Below are 17,805 nucleotides of genomic sequence, written 5' to 3' on the forward strand. Positions count from 1 at the left end.
TACGCAGTCAGTATAGCTGCGGCTTTGCTAACAAAGTGTCCCTCCCACAGCTCTGCAGTCAGTGCAGTTGCTGCCCTGCGAATAGTGTCATCTATGCCATCCTCCTCATGCTCCAAAGTGGTCAGATTTCTACATACACTCATATAGGTATTAGCCAGTGGTGATTTGATAAAAAAATCTAACCTAATATCTTGAGTACATGCATTCCAAGTACATGCATTTAATTAAGATTTGAGCTATTGACTTGTCTAATCAACTCAATCAAGCCAAGAAATAGAAGTACAGTAGGACTTTTGGCAGCACAGTTTGCATAGTGGTTAGCATTTTTTGCCTTGAGCACTGAGGTATTAGGTTAAATTCCCCCCAAGATCCTTACAGTGTGGAGTGTGTACAGTATGTTCTCCTCGTGTTGGCGTGTTTTTTTTTCCCCAAGTGCCATGGTTTCTTCCTTCAATTGAAAACATACTGATAGGTTAATTGGACACTGACATATTAGTCTTAGTGTATATGTACAGTATGTGTGAGTACATGTGATAGGGAAGATATTGTAAGCTCCGCTGTAGTGTAATTTTGACACAAAAAAATTACATGACACCTTTGCCTCACCCACCGTATTCACCCAATCTCACCCCGTGTAACTTTTTTTATTTCCCCGGATGAAAAGAGACCTTAAAGGAAAACGTTTCGCTGATATTGAAGAGGTGAAACAAAAAATGGCAAAAGTACTAAAAGGCATCAACGAAGATGAGTTTAAAAAATGCTTTGAGCAATGGAAAAAACGTTTGGGCAAATGTATTGATTCAAGTGGAGTGTACTTTGAGGGTGACTGAAGTTTAAAAATGTACAAATAAATAAGTAATAAATCATTAATTCCTGTTTCTTTTGGGTACCCCCTCATATATAAATAAATAGTAAGCCAGGGAGTATCCATGATGTTACATGACCATAAGTGTTGATAGAGGCACAGTATCCTCCAACTGCTTTAATGTACACAATTTAATTATACAACGAATAGAGAGGTTACATTGAAAGGAAAGATATTTACCCATAATGCCTAATTTGTCACATGTACAGGTTTATTATCTGAGAGTGTCCCTGGTTTAGTAATGATTTACAGTAAGTGGGATATAATTCTAAGGGGGGTATTCAATTGTTTGAAAAGTCAGTTGGCTGTCTGTTTTTCCTATCTAATAGACAGGAAAAAAACAGACACCCAACTGACTTTTAAAACAATTGAATATCCCCCCATGAATCTATTCTTACTGAGTATGTACTGTACGTAGTAAAGTACTGAGTACAAGCGTTTTCCTACTATACGCCACAGTAATTCTTAGTCTCGTACTTTATACTTTTATTGTAGGTTCAAAAAGCAGCTAATAAGGCATACTTTAATTGAAAACCAAATATAGATAAAGAACTCCTAGACATCTGTTAATACCCATATTAAGGCAATTAGAGAATGCTGTATATTTATGTTTTATATGCAATTTCCCTACTAGAAATTAGAATTTTATTGCTAACTTCATGTAACATGTCGTGTTATCACTTTGACAATGTCCTTGAAGCAATGAAGACTTAAATATAATTTTGATCATAATATCAGGTCTGCTTGAGAAATTACAAATTTATGTTAAAGGATAATTCCACCTTTAAGAGCTTGTTAATATTGCATGTTCAAGTGCGTTCTTAAGTATGGTAATCACACTTTAACACTGATAGTCCAAAAAGGATGTAAGCAAATAGATTAGTATATACAAACAAAAACACAGAAGAGCCAACTCACTTCAGAATTTGAATAAACTATTAAGTATCAAAAATTAGCATAATTAAAATGTATTTAATTTACTCTGGCAATTCTTAATGACAAATACATAAATATATAAGTTGTTCTAGCTGTATGTACTCACAGGGGCCATTCCTAGTCAGCTGTGCACACAGGTCTTTCCTTTTATTAGCACTGCACATGCTCTGTGTCAGGAATCGGCGCGCTGCTGCATCTCACCAGCGCGCTGGTGTGCAGGCCTCCGGAGGTCGTGGCCCCAGTTGCGGCTGCGTGAGTGCAGTGGCCGCGAGCGTCATCTTCCACATTGCTGAGTACCCCTGAGTCTGGTCCTGTGTGGGTTTTGCTGCGTGCCGGTGTCCGGCCTGTGTGGACGTTGCCATGACACTTGCACTCAGCTGATCCTGGTGCTCAATCCAGCACTGTGTCTCCGCCTGCAGCTCTGTGTCCAATCGCTGCTGAGCAGGGGGTTTAACTTCCAGTCCGTGGCTCTCTCACATTGCCTCGGACAACGAGTCACATACCGTGTGCCTAAGTTCTCCTGGTTCCTGTGTTCCTGTTTCCAGCGATCCCCGTGGTTATTTCCATTGTTCCAGTTTTCATCTTCACAGCTCTCCTGTTACTGCGGACTTCAATTACAACCAGTCACAATCCACCAGCAGCAGAGACTCTCCTCAGGTGTTCGTATTACCAACTTACCTGTGTACTTGCTATCAGTATTCCATCTGTGCATTCCTGCAATATAACAACTTGTGCTTAGAGACTGTCTCCTGCTTGAGCCTAGTAAGGCTACCTGGACTTGTGCTTTACAGAGACTGTGTGTTTCTTTTGCATATCGGAGTTCTGCTTTCCAAGTTACGTTACTTTATGTTATACTGAGACTGTGTGCTATCAAGTACTACTGGACTTTGGTTTATATCATCTGCCTTCAGTATTTGTTGTTTCATATTTCTTTTGCATGAGACTTCAGTTATACAAATCCCGTTATCAGTCATTGTCACTCCATTACCGGTTTTCTGTTCACGCTGTGTTATCCCTTTTGCTCTGTTACAATAAAACATCAGCGCCTATTTGCAGGACTTTTATATTGCCTCTACGTTTTATCCATCAGACCAACACTGACCCACTAGTGCCCCCGTCGGGGACAGACAAACCTAGAGACCTGACACTCTGTAGCTGATGTACACATCTATGGGTGACTACAAGGCAGACGTCACAATACTTGATGCTATATGGTTTTAACTGGCAACGGGGAGTGTGCACATGGCTTTGTTTAGTGGGGGCATATTAGGAGTGTATAGATGGAATGTTGGCCTATACACGCAGACATTCCACCCCCCCCCCCTCCCCAGCATTGGGCTGGTGCAAGCTCATGTTCATAATGATGACTGCTATTTGAACAAGCATAAAGGTTAAGGTGGCCTGGCCACATAAATGTATGCAACTCGGCATTCCGTTGAACATCTGAACTTGGTTATGTGACCGTAGCACAAGGCAATTGCAGCTGGCGTGCATACGTCTCTTACTGGTCTATTCATGAAGCAGTGAAAAGAGTGGAGAAGTGAGCCAGTGGAGAAGTTGACCAATCAGTTTTGAAGTAACAGTTATCAATTGCATTCTAAAAAGTTATAGATAGCAGCTGATTGGTTGCTATGGGCAACTTCACTGACACACTTCTCCACTCTTTTCACTGCTTCATGAATATACCTAATAATTGGTGCCACAGCTTCTACAATGTTTGAATGGAATATGGATTACAAGATGTGTACTTAAACACCAAAATAAGTAAGAAATTTGAGATGAACTGGGCTCCTCTTTGGGAAATAGCAATAAGAGAATTTGCTAATACTGTAGTAAAAAATATTAATACTAAAGACTCTCAAGATGTTCAGTTTTTAGTAAATATGTATCGAACTTTTAATTCTTATTACCTGCACATTTTAGGTTGAGGAATGTTTGACTTTTACTGACGAGTCAAAGCTGATGACAAAGGGCCTTTCCAGCACCAGTATATTGTGGGATATAAAACTAGGTACGAATAAACTGCTTGTTTTTTGGCTTCTACATCTTAACCTCAAAGCAGCTGAAATGATGCATCTTGCTGTAGTCGCATGTCTACTGATATGTTAAGATGGATGGGACGGCAAAAACAACAGATGGATGATGAATTTGTATGTGTAAATGGATTGGAAGCCTTAGGAGATAACAATCCATTAAAAAGACCTATGTTTATTGCTCTGAAAATTAAGACCACTCAACCATCTAACATTGCTCTGCTTTCACTACAGGGGGTTATGGGTGTCACCCCAGTAAAGTAAAAATAAAGACATCTGAATGGGATAATATGTTAACTTGTTGTAGTCCTATTCATAAAGATGTGTTTGTCTTTCCTCCAGAAAATAGTCCTTCAAACTCCTTTCGACAGTTTACTGGTGAGTATTTCTTGTCTTAGGGCATTGATTACGGGATTGATGTACAGTATGTTAAAAGCGTAATGGTATACCTGTGAAATATTGCCTTCCAAGCTGTATGGCTAGTTATAATATACAGCATTGTATTGTCCGTAAGGGGAATGTCATAATACAGTAGGTGTTTAATTTGTGTCTGTTATAGTTGTTTTATCCTTCAGTTTTTATTACAGTTATGACATCATTGTTGACTTCAACTTTTTTGACTTTGACTTTTTTTTTGTGACTTTGGACCTCTGTCTGTAGGTGCTCCCCTTCTCTGTCAGGAACTTGGAGTTACATTGTAGCCAAATAATCTCAATCAGTTAGGCTAGCAAAGTGCAGAGATTGAAAATGTGGTTGATAATAAGCCACATGTTAGAGGTAGAAAAAGCAGGTGTATCTTACAGAAGTCCAAACACCCTTGTACTCATTTTAAACCAACATTGAAGGGAGCTTGTTAAAGAAAGGGACCAAACGACAGCCTGAAGCTCAATGAGCTAACTCATTTTAAGTTACCTGTCACATTCATGCTTACAATATGCAGTGCCAGATTAAGGTCCACATGGGCCTGGAGCTGAAATTTATGAAGGGCCTATTGTGTGCCGCCATAAGGGGTGTGACAAGCATCATAGGGGGTGTGGCTAATGATGTGAAGGGCGTGACCAGTGCATTGGGGAATGATCTGTACAGGGGGTGTGGGAAGCACCATGACGGGTGACGGGCATAGCTGAGGAAAATGCCTTAACAATAAAACGGCATTGAAACGTTGTGTTACTAAACTGCCCATCTGAGAGATTTATTTAATAAGACACCAGAAGTGCTACGTTTGCTGGCTGTGTATATATATATATATATATATATATATATATATACACACACACACACACACACACACACACACACACACACACACATATATATATATATATATATATATATATATATATTCTCAAAATGGGAGCACTCACCAGTCTTCATAATGCAGAAGACTAGTGAGTGCTCCCATTTTGTTATTTCTGGATTGAATTGGAGACCCTAATAGGTTTCCATCTGTGGATGGCATCCCAGCAAGTGATTGAATAATGTGAGTGGACCTAATGCTTTATTTTTATATATATATATATATATATATATATATGGTCCACACGGACCGACACTCCACTCCCTCCTCCCCCTGGGTAAAAGCTCCGGTGCCCTCCAGGAACAGTTCAAACAGCAGCAAAAAAGAGGCGGCACTCGGAGACTTGAAAAGTGCAAATAGTTGTATTACACAAAAAGACTGACGTTTCGGGGACAAAGGGGTATATTGACCCCGAAACGTCAGTCTTTTTGTGTAATACAACTATTTGCACTTTTCAAGTCTCCTAGTGCCGCCTCTTTTTTGCTGCTATATATATATATATATATATATATACATATGACCCCGGCCCCACAAACAAATTTTGGTAGTCTAAGAATAGTCGCCTATGGTGGTAGGCACAAATTGCACCCCCTTCGTGCACGCACAGGTGTAAGTATTGCTGCCTGTGCTACACTACCTTACCCACCACCTTCTTGAATCCCTGTCGACCATCAAATCAGTGCTAGTGCTGTATACAGATCTTCTTACTTACTGCCACTCATAGATACCATCCCTCAAATGCTGAAATACCCCTCCTTCACTATTGCTTATGTGTGTTCAGGATAAGAAATAGTGTTTTATTTGCGTTGGGTAGAGAATGCCGGTGGTCAGAATACTGACCACGGCATCCTGATGTTCCTAATTCTGACAGGGAAAGGTAAGTATACGTACCTTCCCCAAATGTTCCCCTAACCCTCCCTACCTGCAGCCTGAACCTAACCCCCCGCCCCCGGTGGCGCCTGAACCTAACCCCCCATTACCGCATCCTAAACATAACCCTCTTCCTTCCCCCGCAGCCAAACCCTAACCCTCCGGGCAGGGTGTCTAGCCCTAACTCCCCCTCCGCGCAGCCTAAGTGTCGGGCCACACATAGCGGCCAAGCGGGTCCCGCTTGGCCGCAAGGAGACTGTATGCAGGCGCCCACACATGTGCGGCAGTCCCACCGCTGCCGGATCCGACTGTAACATGCTGCGGTCGGGCCGGATAACAGGATGGCGGGATTTCAGTATGAACACATACATTTCAATGTATGTGTTCACACAGTGCGGCTGTGCCACATTGTGTTCTAATGAAATCCCGTGTGTCACTGGCCGGATCCTCTTCTGCGGCATCCTGCAGAACAGAATCTGTGTGAACGCAGAACCCCCACTCCCAGCCAAGTGGGTCCCACTTGGCCGCTGTGTGGCCAGAGCCCAGCACCGCATCCTAAACCTAACCTACCCCCCCCCCCCCCCCCCCAGCAGCTTACCTCTGCAGTGTCCCGATGCTTCTTTGATCGGGACCCCAGCAGTTGGCATTGCGTCGCCAGGCAGGTGAATGTGTCGGGATTCCGTCATCAGTATGTTGACTGGCCAATCCCGACCGGTTGGATCTTGACATTATCCCTTTTACTTGTATAAAGAGAAGCCTCCTATCAATAAGCAGATATATACCAACAATATTTTGCAGGGTTTTGTTTGTGCCTATTATTGGTCCCCTCTTTGTGTCTATTATTATGTCTCCCTCCACTGTGTCCATTATTAGTCCCCCCATGTTCATTTTTAGTCCTCCCACTGTGTCCATTATTAGTCCCCCCTGTGCCAATTATTAGTTCCCTCCTCTGTGCCCATTATTATGTTCTCCCCCTCTGTCCATTATTTCCTCCCCCCGTGTCCATTATTATGCCCCCTCTGTCTAATATTATATCCCCCCCTCTGTGCCCATTATTATGCCCCATCTGTCTATATGTCTCCCCACTCTGTGCCCATTATTAGCCTCACTCTGTCCATTATTAGTCATCTCCCTCTGCGCCCATTATTATGCCTCCTCTGTCTACTATAATGTCCCTCCTCCCTCTGTGCCCATTATTATGCCCACCCATTCTGTGCCACTAGTCTCCCCTCTGTGCCCATTATTATGCCCCCTATCTATTGTGTCTCCCCACGCTGTGCCCATTATTAACCCCCCTCTGTGCCCATTATTATGCCTCCTCTGTCTACTACTATGTCCCCCCCTTCAGTGCCAATATTAGTCCCCCCTATGTGCCCATTATTATGTCCCCCTGTGTATTATTGTCTCCCCACGCTGTGCCCATTATTACTCCCCCCGTGGCCATTATTATGCCCCCCCTGTTTATTATTATGTCTCCCCACTCTGTACCCATTATTTGTCCCCTCCCTCTGTGCCCATTATTATGCCCCCTCTATCTACTATTATGTTTCCCCCTTCTGTGCCAACATTAGTCCCCTCTCTGTGCCCATTATTATGCCCCCCTGTGTATTATTATCTCCCCACTCTGTGCCCATTATTATGCCCCTTCTATCTACTATTATGTCCCCCCCTCTGTGCCCATTATTAGATGCCTCCCTCTGTGCCCATTATGCCCACCCATTCTGTGCCAATATTAGTCCCCCCTCTGTGCCCATTATTATGCCCCCGTGTATTATTGTCTCCCCACTCTATGCCCATTATTAGTCCCCTCCCTCTGTGCCCATTATTATGCCTCCTGTCTACTATTATATCTCCCCCTTCTGTGCCAACATTAGTCCCCTCCTCTGTGCCCATTATTATGCCCCCTCTGTATTATTGTCTCCCCACGCTGCGCCCATTATTAGTCCCCCACCCTCTGTGCCCATTATTATGCCTCCTCTGTCTACTATTATGTCCCCCCCTTCTGTGCCAATGTTAGTCCCACCGCTGTGCCCATTATTATGCCCCCTCTATCTACTATTGTGTCCCCCTTCTGTGTCAACGTTAGTCCTCCCTCTGTGCCCATTATTACGTCCCCTTGTGTATTACTGTCTCCCCACTCTGTGCCCATTATTATGCCCCCTATTATGTCTCCCCACTCTGTGCCCATTATTATGCCCCCTATTATGTCTCCCCATTCTGTGCCCATTATTATGCCCCCTCCCTCTGTGCTCATTATTATGCCCCCCTGTGTATTATTGTCTCCCCACTCTGTGCCCATTATTAGTCCCACACCCTCTGTGCCCATTATTATGCCCACTATTATGTCTCCCCACTCTGTGCCCATTATTATGCCCCCTATTATGTCTCCCCACTCTGTGCCCATTATTATGACCCCTCCCTCTGTGCTCATTATTATGCCTCCTCTGTCTACTATTATATCTCCCCCTTCTGTGCCAACATTAGTCCCCACTATGTGCCCATTATTATGCCCCCCTGTGTATTATTGTCTCCCCATGCTATGCCCATTATTAGTCCCACACCCTCTGTGCCCATTATTAAGCTCCATATTTGTACTATGCCCATCCCCCTTCTGTGTCCATTTATAGCCCCCCGGGCCTATTATTACCCCCCCCCCCCCATCTGTGCCCATTATTATGCCACCCTGTATATTATGTCTCCACCCTCCATCTACTACTATGCCCCCATGCCCATTATTAGCCCCTCCCCCCGTGCCCATTATTATGACCACCTTGTGTCCACTATCATGTTTTTACACACCACTCCCACATTGTATATTTACTGTTTTGGTCTCTCCTCCTCTCTCCCCCCCCCCCCCCGAATGTCACTTAACTTCTCTCTTTTACATTCCGCTGGCTCAGCTCCTCCTCCAGGCTTCTCTCTGCTGACAGTCGCAGACAGCCAGGAAGGTCATGTGCTGCCACCGGTACAACAAAAGGCAGCACTCCCGTAGTCAGGGGCAGTCAGTGGCGCCTCCCATCCTCGGTCATCCCATGATCACAAGCGGCACCGACGCCGCGCGGTGGCGCCTATGTAATGACACCCGGCGCTACGTCACATGACGCAGAGGAGGTGCTGATGCACGCTGGTATGCGGCGCAGGGAGGGCTTGTGAAGCCTTCCACTGCTCCGCCCTTTAAATGTATGTCCAGCCACCGGGACTCTGAAGGTTCTCTGGGAGGGGTGTGGAGGTGCTTACTGGAGGTGGGGTTTGAATGGGCAGCGTCTCGGTCGGCCGCTGGCAATGACAGAAATTTTTTTTTTCCTGTCTCCAGCGGATCCTCCTTGGTGGTCTGGGCCTATTTTCATGGGTGGGCCTGGAGATGCAGCTCCATCCGCCCCATTGTTAATCCGGCCCTGACAATATGTACATGGGGCCTAATGTGTACATGTTGGCCACAAAGAAGCTACAAACCGCTGGCACTATTTGTATTAAGTAGAAAAGTGCAATTGTTACAATATGCATTCCAACAATTATTTTAAGATGCCTTCCCAAGGCAAAAATAAATGCATAGTAAGTATCAATAAATGATGTAATGCGAATACCAAATATAGAGACTAACGTCTGGTCAGTTAAAAGCAAATCAGTGCAAATCATCAAAGTAGTGAGTTACCCAATGCTCTCTGTGCCCGCACAAATGCACCAATGTAAAAATCAACTGAACTGCTCAAAATAAGCAATAAAATAGAAAAACCAATGGGCAGGCATCTGCTAATATAAAAACCAAGCTCTGAGCGAAAACCCACACACCAAAAAGAATTTGGATGCAATGGTAGCATACAATTCCACAACAACTTTCTCCAATAGGGTACCAGGCCCAAAGGAATGCCCTAGCTCCAGGGCTTCATGACATGACTAATATACCACACAGCAGTAACTTTCAGGGATTGCATTATTAACAGAAGAGCCAGGAGGACGGGTCAGATGTTGTATTAAAGATATTTTTAGGAACTACACCTACTGGAGACAAAACCAAGCCAAGCAAAGGAGAATCAGCATAAGGCCAATCATGTGCCTCAGTTGTACTTCCTTCATAACTTTTTCCTTGACCATAGAGCTGGATAAACCATGGACCATGGTGGGTGGACCATGAGAGGCACATGTCCTAGACCCCCTCTCTCAGTTGCACCCCCCCTCCTCCGCAAACACGCATTTGCAAGATATCCCAGTCGGTACCAGTGACCATAGCTGACAAGTGAGGGAAGCGGGTAGGGCTAAGTTGAATGACATGGGATTTGATGCTGTTTAAAAAACCCAAACATAAAACATTGACGTATCTATGCCATCGATTGTGGTTAAACATTGGACCATCAACAACCATCAATGGCCATCCCTACTACATAACAGTCAGTAGGGATAATAGCTAATGCCACCCCACATCATTCTGCAAAAAGGGTGGGATGTTACTACCACTTGGTTTAAAGACATAAAATGGCTTCTGTTATACTTAGCAAAAAAAACAAACTGTGACATAATAAATAAAAATGAAATCTCGTGAGTGGAGTTGTGTTGGTGATTGTCTTACCTTTAAAAGACAAAAGTTTTTTTAGCAGGTGAGCTTTAAACCAGGTAAGCACATTTTTTCCTATGAGATAGCAGTTGCCAGGTTTCTAAAATATGTATGTGAAAAGGACTTGCAGTGAAATGGGGTCCCGTGATGTATATACCGTACTTACATACTCAAACACAGTAGAAGGAGCCGCTAATGCACATCTCAGCATAAAACAGTGCTGCTCCAGCAACACTGACTTCCTCCTGCCCAACTGCCATCGAAGCTTCAAATCCCAGGCTGACAGATGCAGATCTGGCTCTGCCTGGAGACCGGGGCACTGCCTGGAGACAGGGAGCACGGCGCTGTCAGGAGACCGGGGTTGATATCAGGAGTCGGTGGACGCTGTCAGGAGTCCAGGGGTGCTTTCAGGAGTCCAGAAGCACTATCAGGATACCGGTGATACTGTCAGGCGCTGTCATGAGACGGGGCGCTGTCAGGAGATGGTTGCACTGTCAGGAGATGGGGGCACTGCCAGAATATGGGGGCACTGTCAGGACACAAGAAGGGTGCACTGTCAGTTAGCCTGAGTACAACACACAGCATCTGTGGTCACCAGATCTCACCCTTTACATAAGACATAAGTGTGTCAGAGCATGGAATCACCCATGTATTGTGCGCATAATGGCTTCAATCTGCAGAAGATATCACCCTCCATCACATCTCAGCTAACTTATGGAAAACAGATTGTTACTGATGTGATGTGATGTGACATGCACACCACACTCATGTGTCCCTTTGACAATGTAATGCCAGGTAGGGGGATGATCCGGTGACCACCTGCTGCAAATCATCAAGAACAAGGTCAGTCAGGAGGAACATATGCATAAAGCAGTCAGACACTGCAGCCCCCTCACCTAGTGAATAGAAACAGGGGCAGCCCAGCAATGATGGACTGCCCCAGACTTCTCCTTCTCCCTGCCACCGCTCTCCTGATCCCAGGCTGACAGGGGCAGCCAGCAGTGATGGACTGCCGCTGTCTGCTTCTGAACATGCTCCCACTCTACCCCTGCTGCTGACAGAAAAGTAAGCTGACACTGCTGGCCAGTGTCCGCCTATTTATCATTCAGTTGGGGGGAATATTCCCCCTACACTCAGTGCCTGTATTAAAGTCCGTGGTGGCACTTAGGCAGTTGAAATCTTGGGCCCCACTCCCCTCACAAATGATCTCCTAATACATTTTTCATTTTAACAGCCAACAGTCTACAATCTGGAAACTGTAATGTGAATCTGATGTCTATGGTTTATGTACTTTAAGTTGTTGAATCTTTAATGTAAAGTTTTCATTTCTTTTAGTTGATTCATTTTTTTCATCTTTTGGAAATAATTTAAGAAAGCTTTATTGTTAGTACAGGTTGAGTATCCCTTATCCAAAATGCTTGGGACCAGAGGTATTTTGGATATGGGATTTTTCCGTATTTTGGAATAATTGCATACCATAATGAGATATCATGGAGATGGGTCCTAAATCTAAGCACAGAATGCATATATGTTTCATATACACCTTATACACACAGCCTGAAGTCAATTTTAGCCAATATTTTTTATAACTTTGTGCATTAAACAAAGTGTGTATACATTCAGACAATTCATTTATGTTTCATATACACCTTATACACACAGCCTGAAGGTCATTTAATACAATATTTTTAATAACTTTGTCTATTAAACAAAGTTTATGTACATTGAGCCATCAAAAAACAAAGGTTTCACTATCTGACTCTCAGTACAAAAAGTCCGTATTTCGGAATATTCCGTATTTCGGAATATTTGGATATGGGATACTCAACCTGTATTATTTTGATCCATTGTCATGTGGCCCCTAAAAGGTGCAGGGCCCATAGGCCAGTGCCTACTCTGCCTATTTAGGAATCCGGCACTGCCTACACTAGAACGATAAGTTGGGTAAAGTCAAACAAGTTTGATTTTTCCAACTACTTGAACCAACCGTTTCTGGGCATTTGTTGCTGGGTGGGAGCAAATGGTTGATTATTATTTTCCCCTACACACTGCCAGATTATCATTCTAACCAGCCAACTAGTAGACTGGTTGGAATGAAACCGTTCTGATGTATGCCAGTTTAAGGGAGGATGGTTCACCAGCAAATGTGTTAATTAATTTTATATTTAGTTTTGCTAGTTGGGTTTTATCCGTCGCTCTTGCCACAATGCCCCACCTCCCTTCCTTTTTCTTTTTAAATAAATATAATTTTTTTTTTGCAAATAACTGTCTCCATATCATTATTTATTATTTAGTATTATGAGTTTGTTAACAGTATGTTGAAAATGGTTGGTGCACATGTCTCAAGGTGAGCCATAGGCCAATAGGGAGTTTAGGAATTTATTGTGAACCAAGTTGATAATGCTATATATTTATTTAGTGACTGGAAAATTAGTTTGAAATAAAAATGTTTTAAGAATCATAAAACAGAAAAAAATAACAGAATTTGGGGGTGTTTTTGTTCCTACAGTATTTTTAACCTCAATAACATTCATTTCCCCTCATTTCCAGTCTATTCTGAACACCTCACAGCTCACATTATTGTTTTTATCCAGATTAGGCCAAAAGGTTGCACCGAGGTAGCTGGATGACTAAATTAAGTGACAGCAGTGAGCAGCAAACACATGGCAGGTAAAAATATATTTTTAAATGCTGTAATCATCTGTTAAATTTCTTTTCAAATTGGGATTAAGTTCTTCTGTTGCTCAAAGATATATTTGTCATGGAGAAGGTTCGCTAATTATCCGTTAAAAAATATTTTCAAATTAGGATGAAGTTTTTATATCACACACTGCGGTTACAGTGTCGCACAAATGAGTCAGAAATATATATTATTACACACTGTGGTTTAGCTTTTCCAACAGCGTTGCACAATACGTGTATGAGTAGGAAATAATATTCAGTGGTCTGACTGGCAGTCTCACAGTACTTATGAAAGTAAAATAAAAATTGTATAGTACACCGGGGTACAGCACAAACAATTTTTTTTTTAATATAATTATAATTTTTTTTTTTTTTTGCAGCTACAGCAGACAGAGAGAACATACCTTTCAGATACAACAGACAGAGAGAGCTCCCCTTTCAGATACAGAAAACAGAGAGAGCACCCCATTTTCAGATACAGCAGACAGAGAGAGCACCCCTTTCAGATACAGCAGACAGAGAGAGCACCCCTTTCAGATACAGCAGACAGAGAGCGCACCCCTTTCAGATACAGCAGACAGAGAGAGCACCCCTTTTTCAGGTAACGCAGACAGAGAGAGCACCCCTTTCAGATACAGCAGACACAGAGCACCCGCCCCATGCCAGAAAACACAGAGACGGACATGTCCATCCAGTACACTCTCCACAGCCAGAGTGAAGATGGTGCTGATGCAAGGGGACTTATATAGAATCCAAAACCCACAAGAAACCGTCAGCGGGAAGATGACGTTCGGCCTCGCTTTGGGATCCGAGTAAGGCGGGAAGTCCGAAGCTGGACTCGGATCCTGCCTCGGATCTCAATGTTCGGGTGGATTCAGTTTACCGAGAACTGAACCCGCTCATATCTAGCAAATACTGACTGCTTTATTTTTACACTGCAATTTAAATTTCAGTTTGCGCACACCTTATCCAAATTTAACTCTCTCTGCACATGTTACATCTGCCCCACCTGCAGTGCAACATGGTTTTGCCCAATTGCTTGCTTTTTTAGTTTGCTAACAACTCTGAATAACCCCATTTGTTAGTTATTTTTCATTGAAACAGCAACGTCAATTAATATCATACCTTCATACCTTTGTTTTTGTACAGTATAAGAAAAAAACCCAAAGCTTGATTTCTACATGAATAATAATGCATATAATTATTTGTGAAACGTGCATTTTTTGCTGAATACAAATAAAAGGTGTTAAACACATTCAGGCATTATCTCAGTGCTAGAAAAGAAACACTGTATAACATGCAAGCCGCTGTGTGTGACTCAATTAATAGATAGAATGCTCAAAAGCCTCCTACTAGGAAAGACTTGGCATAGGTAAAATTGGTATCCGGTCTCTAGGTCGACAGTAACTAGGTCGACAGTGTCTAGGTCGACCACTATTGGTCGACAGTAACTAGGTTGACAGGGTCTCTAGGTCGACATGTTCTAGGTCGACAGGTCAAAATGTCGACATGAGTTTTTTTTTTTAATTCTATTTTGACATTTTTCATATGGAACGATATGAGCGCAGCAGTAGCGGAGCGAAGCACCTTGCCTGAAGCATGGCGATGCACTAATTGTGGTTCCCGGTCACTGTACAGAGAAAAAGACACCAAAAAAACATAAAAAAACTCATGTCGACCTTTTGACCTGTCGACCTAGACCATGTCGACCTAGAAACCCTTTCGACCTAGTTACTGACCACCAATAGTGGTCGACCTAGACACTGTCGACCTGGTTACTGTCGACCCTTCATAACACACCCGGTGAAATTATCTGGCACAAATTCAATAAAACTGCGCACTCCACCTAACCATTACAGACATATGTCTCACTACATCCTTACCCCTATACTAACATACAATGCTCCTTATTTAAGTTTTCTGTTGTTAAAGACAATATACTCCTCAAAAAATATATCACTAATACAGTATATTACACCACTTTTACAGTGTATCCCCAAACTCATGAATCCCTGGCTACAATGTCACATCACAGTACAATTCAGGAATCTTGTCTTTGGTGCTTATTAATTCATTTGACTGAATACATCAATGTCTGTTGAGCTACACTGATACTCATGTTTCAGTGGGGCATATGTATCAAAGCTTGAAGAGAGATAAAGTAGAGCGAGATAAAGCATACCTCCCAACATCTGTGGCTCTAGAATCGGGATCCTTTGTGGGCCCGTAAAGGGGGAGGAACCTCAGGAAAAGGTGCATCAATGTGGGGGTGCGCCCAGCACTCTCCGAGATGCCGGACTGCCCCCAGGCTCTCCATGCACTGTGAATAGATGACGTGTGCATGGCATCTATTCACCCGCTGCTTATCCGTTGCTCTGCTAAAGTCCGGAACTTCCCTCGGATTTGAAATTTGAATTTCTGGTTTTGAATTGCAAAATCTGCATGATTTTAGCTGTTTTTATCGATTTTTATCAATGATTATCAATTCTTTTATCGATTTTTTTTTACCAAACCAAAAACTGAATCGGAACCAAAACACTTGAGGGTGGTTTTGCCAATACCAAAACCAAAATACGATGATGAACCAAAACATGGGAAGATCCGCACATATCTCTAATTTCATGTCCTGAGAAATAAATTAACTCTGTGTAATCATAAAATCATGACTCATTAGTTGGACTTAAGGACCCAAAATCCTAATAATGTGTAACTTGTCCAACATAATTATTTTGATTCTCGGATATTAGATTTCTTTCAATGATCAGTTTCAGTTTGCTTAATTACACATTTAAGCTTGAGGGCACTTAGTAATAAGCAATGGGAATGCATGTGACTTGTAGTTACTGTAACTGCATTGGCAGCTACTAATTAAACATTGATAATGTAAATGAACAGCAGGAGCAGATGGGATAAAGTTAGAGAGATTAATGCTGGTCAGTATAATATTTGTAGTCACAAGAAGATGAAAGTCAAAACGGTGGTAAATAAGGCTGCACAATATTTTGTTGGGTGTTGTTACGGTTTGAGGGGTATTCAATTATCCGCTGTAATTTACTGCAGACAATGAATTCTCTGGAGGCTATCCAGTTAGCCCAAATAGCCGGCGCTTACCCCCAATGCGCTTATCGGTGGTTTGATTTGACCTGCCTCAGGTAGGCAAAGCTAAATCCGCAATAAGTAGGATTTTTTTCAGCGATCGCAGCTGTGACAATACATAGGTCTGCAGCTTTTTGCAGAGATCCTATGTATTTTTGCATGAAAAATGGGGGATTTGCATGCGTAACAATTTAATACATTCGAGAAAAAGTTGTGGAAATGTTTCAAAAATCGTTAAAAGCTTCCGTGTTTGACATCAAAACATTCAGAGGCTAATAGGATACCCCCCTTAGTGTGGTTGAATTGCATGATATAAATAGGAGTTCTTCTGTAGCAGGCTGCCATGTTAGCAGGTAGAACAATATTAACTTTAGGCCCCCATACATTACAGATAAATTGCATCAATATCCTGATCCCCTGACGAAAATGTTTGGGATAGATAAGAAGGCATTTTTAACATGTTTAATTTACCCAATTCCCCAATTGATTGCTGATCACCGCTGACCGTTGATCGGCGGATCGTGTTGTGGGATCAGATACCGGCTGTGTCGGGTCGGGGAATCAGCAATTAGATGTATGGGAGCTATTTAGGGCTATTTAGAGCTATGTATGGGAGCTATTTATGTAGGGGTCTATTTAGGGGCAGATGTACTTAGCCTTGGAGAGTGATAAAATGGAGAACAATAACGCACCAGCCAATCAGCTCCTAACTGTCATGTTACAGGATATGTTTGTAAAATGACAGTTAGGAGCTGATTGGTTGGTAGTTTATCTCTCCCCACTTTACACTCTCCAAGGCTTAATACGTCACCCCCATGTCCCATGCAGCAGCAGAAGAGAATTATTTTTTATTTTCAACAAACTTGATTGATATCCGTCCAAACTAAAAAGACCTCTCTTACTGCTTCTACAGTGTGGAGAAGCAGATAACAGCAACTAGATGTGACGAAGACAGCCGACGGTAAGTGACCTCTCCTCTTAATAACATCTGGGACACTTAGCGCTGCCATAGATGCCTATGGCAGTGCTAAGTGGTCTAGATGCAGCGCGATATTGTAGCCTGCTATTAGTGTTATTAAGCAGAAGGCAGAGAAATCCCTTTAGTACATATGGAGATTTTCCCCTTTTTCTAATTATTACATAGACCCCTCAACTCACATAACTGCTGCTTTCACTTCTTATAGATGTGGGAAGGGCTTCCACTTAATGTAATGGAGTGTGGAAGTACCATTGGCGTTTCTATAATGGGTGCAATGTGTACGGTGCACACGGGCCCCTGGGTCTAGGGGGGCCCACACCACACACACTGCACCCATTTTAATACTTACCTTTCCAGAGTCCTTCGTCGGGTGCTGCGGTTGCGGTGGAAATCGCTACCAAAATGGCCGCTGCGCATGCGCAGTAGCCAAACTGGTCTCCGGATCATGGCGGGAGCCATGTTTCCGGAGACCGGCGCATGCGCAGTAGACTACGGCAC

This window comes from Pseudophryne corroboree, chromosome 2, assembly GCF_028390025.1.
Source record: "Pseudophryne corroboree isolate aPseCor3 chromosome 2, aPseCor3.hap2, whole genome shotgun sequence".
Classification (NCBI taxonomy): Eukaryota; Metazoa; Chordata; class Amphibia; order Anura; family Myobatrachidae; genus Pseudophryne; species Pseudophryne corroboree.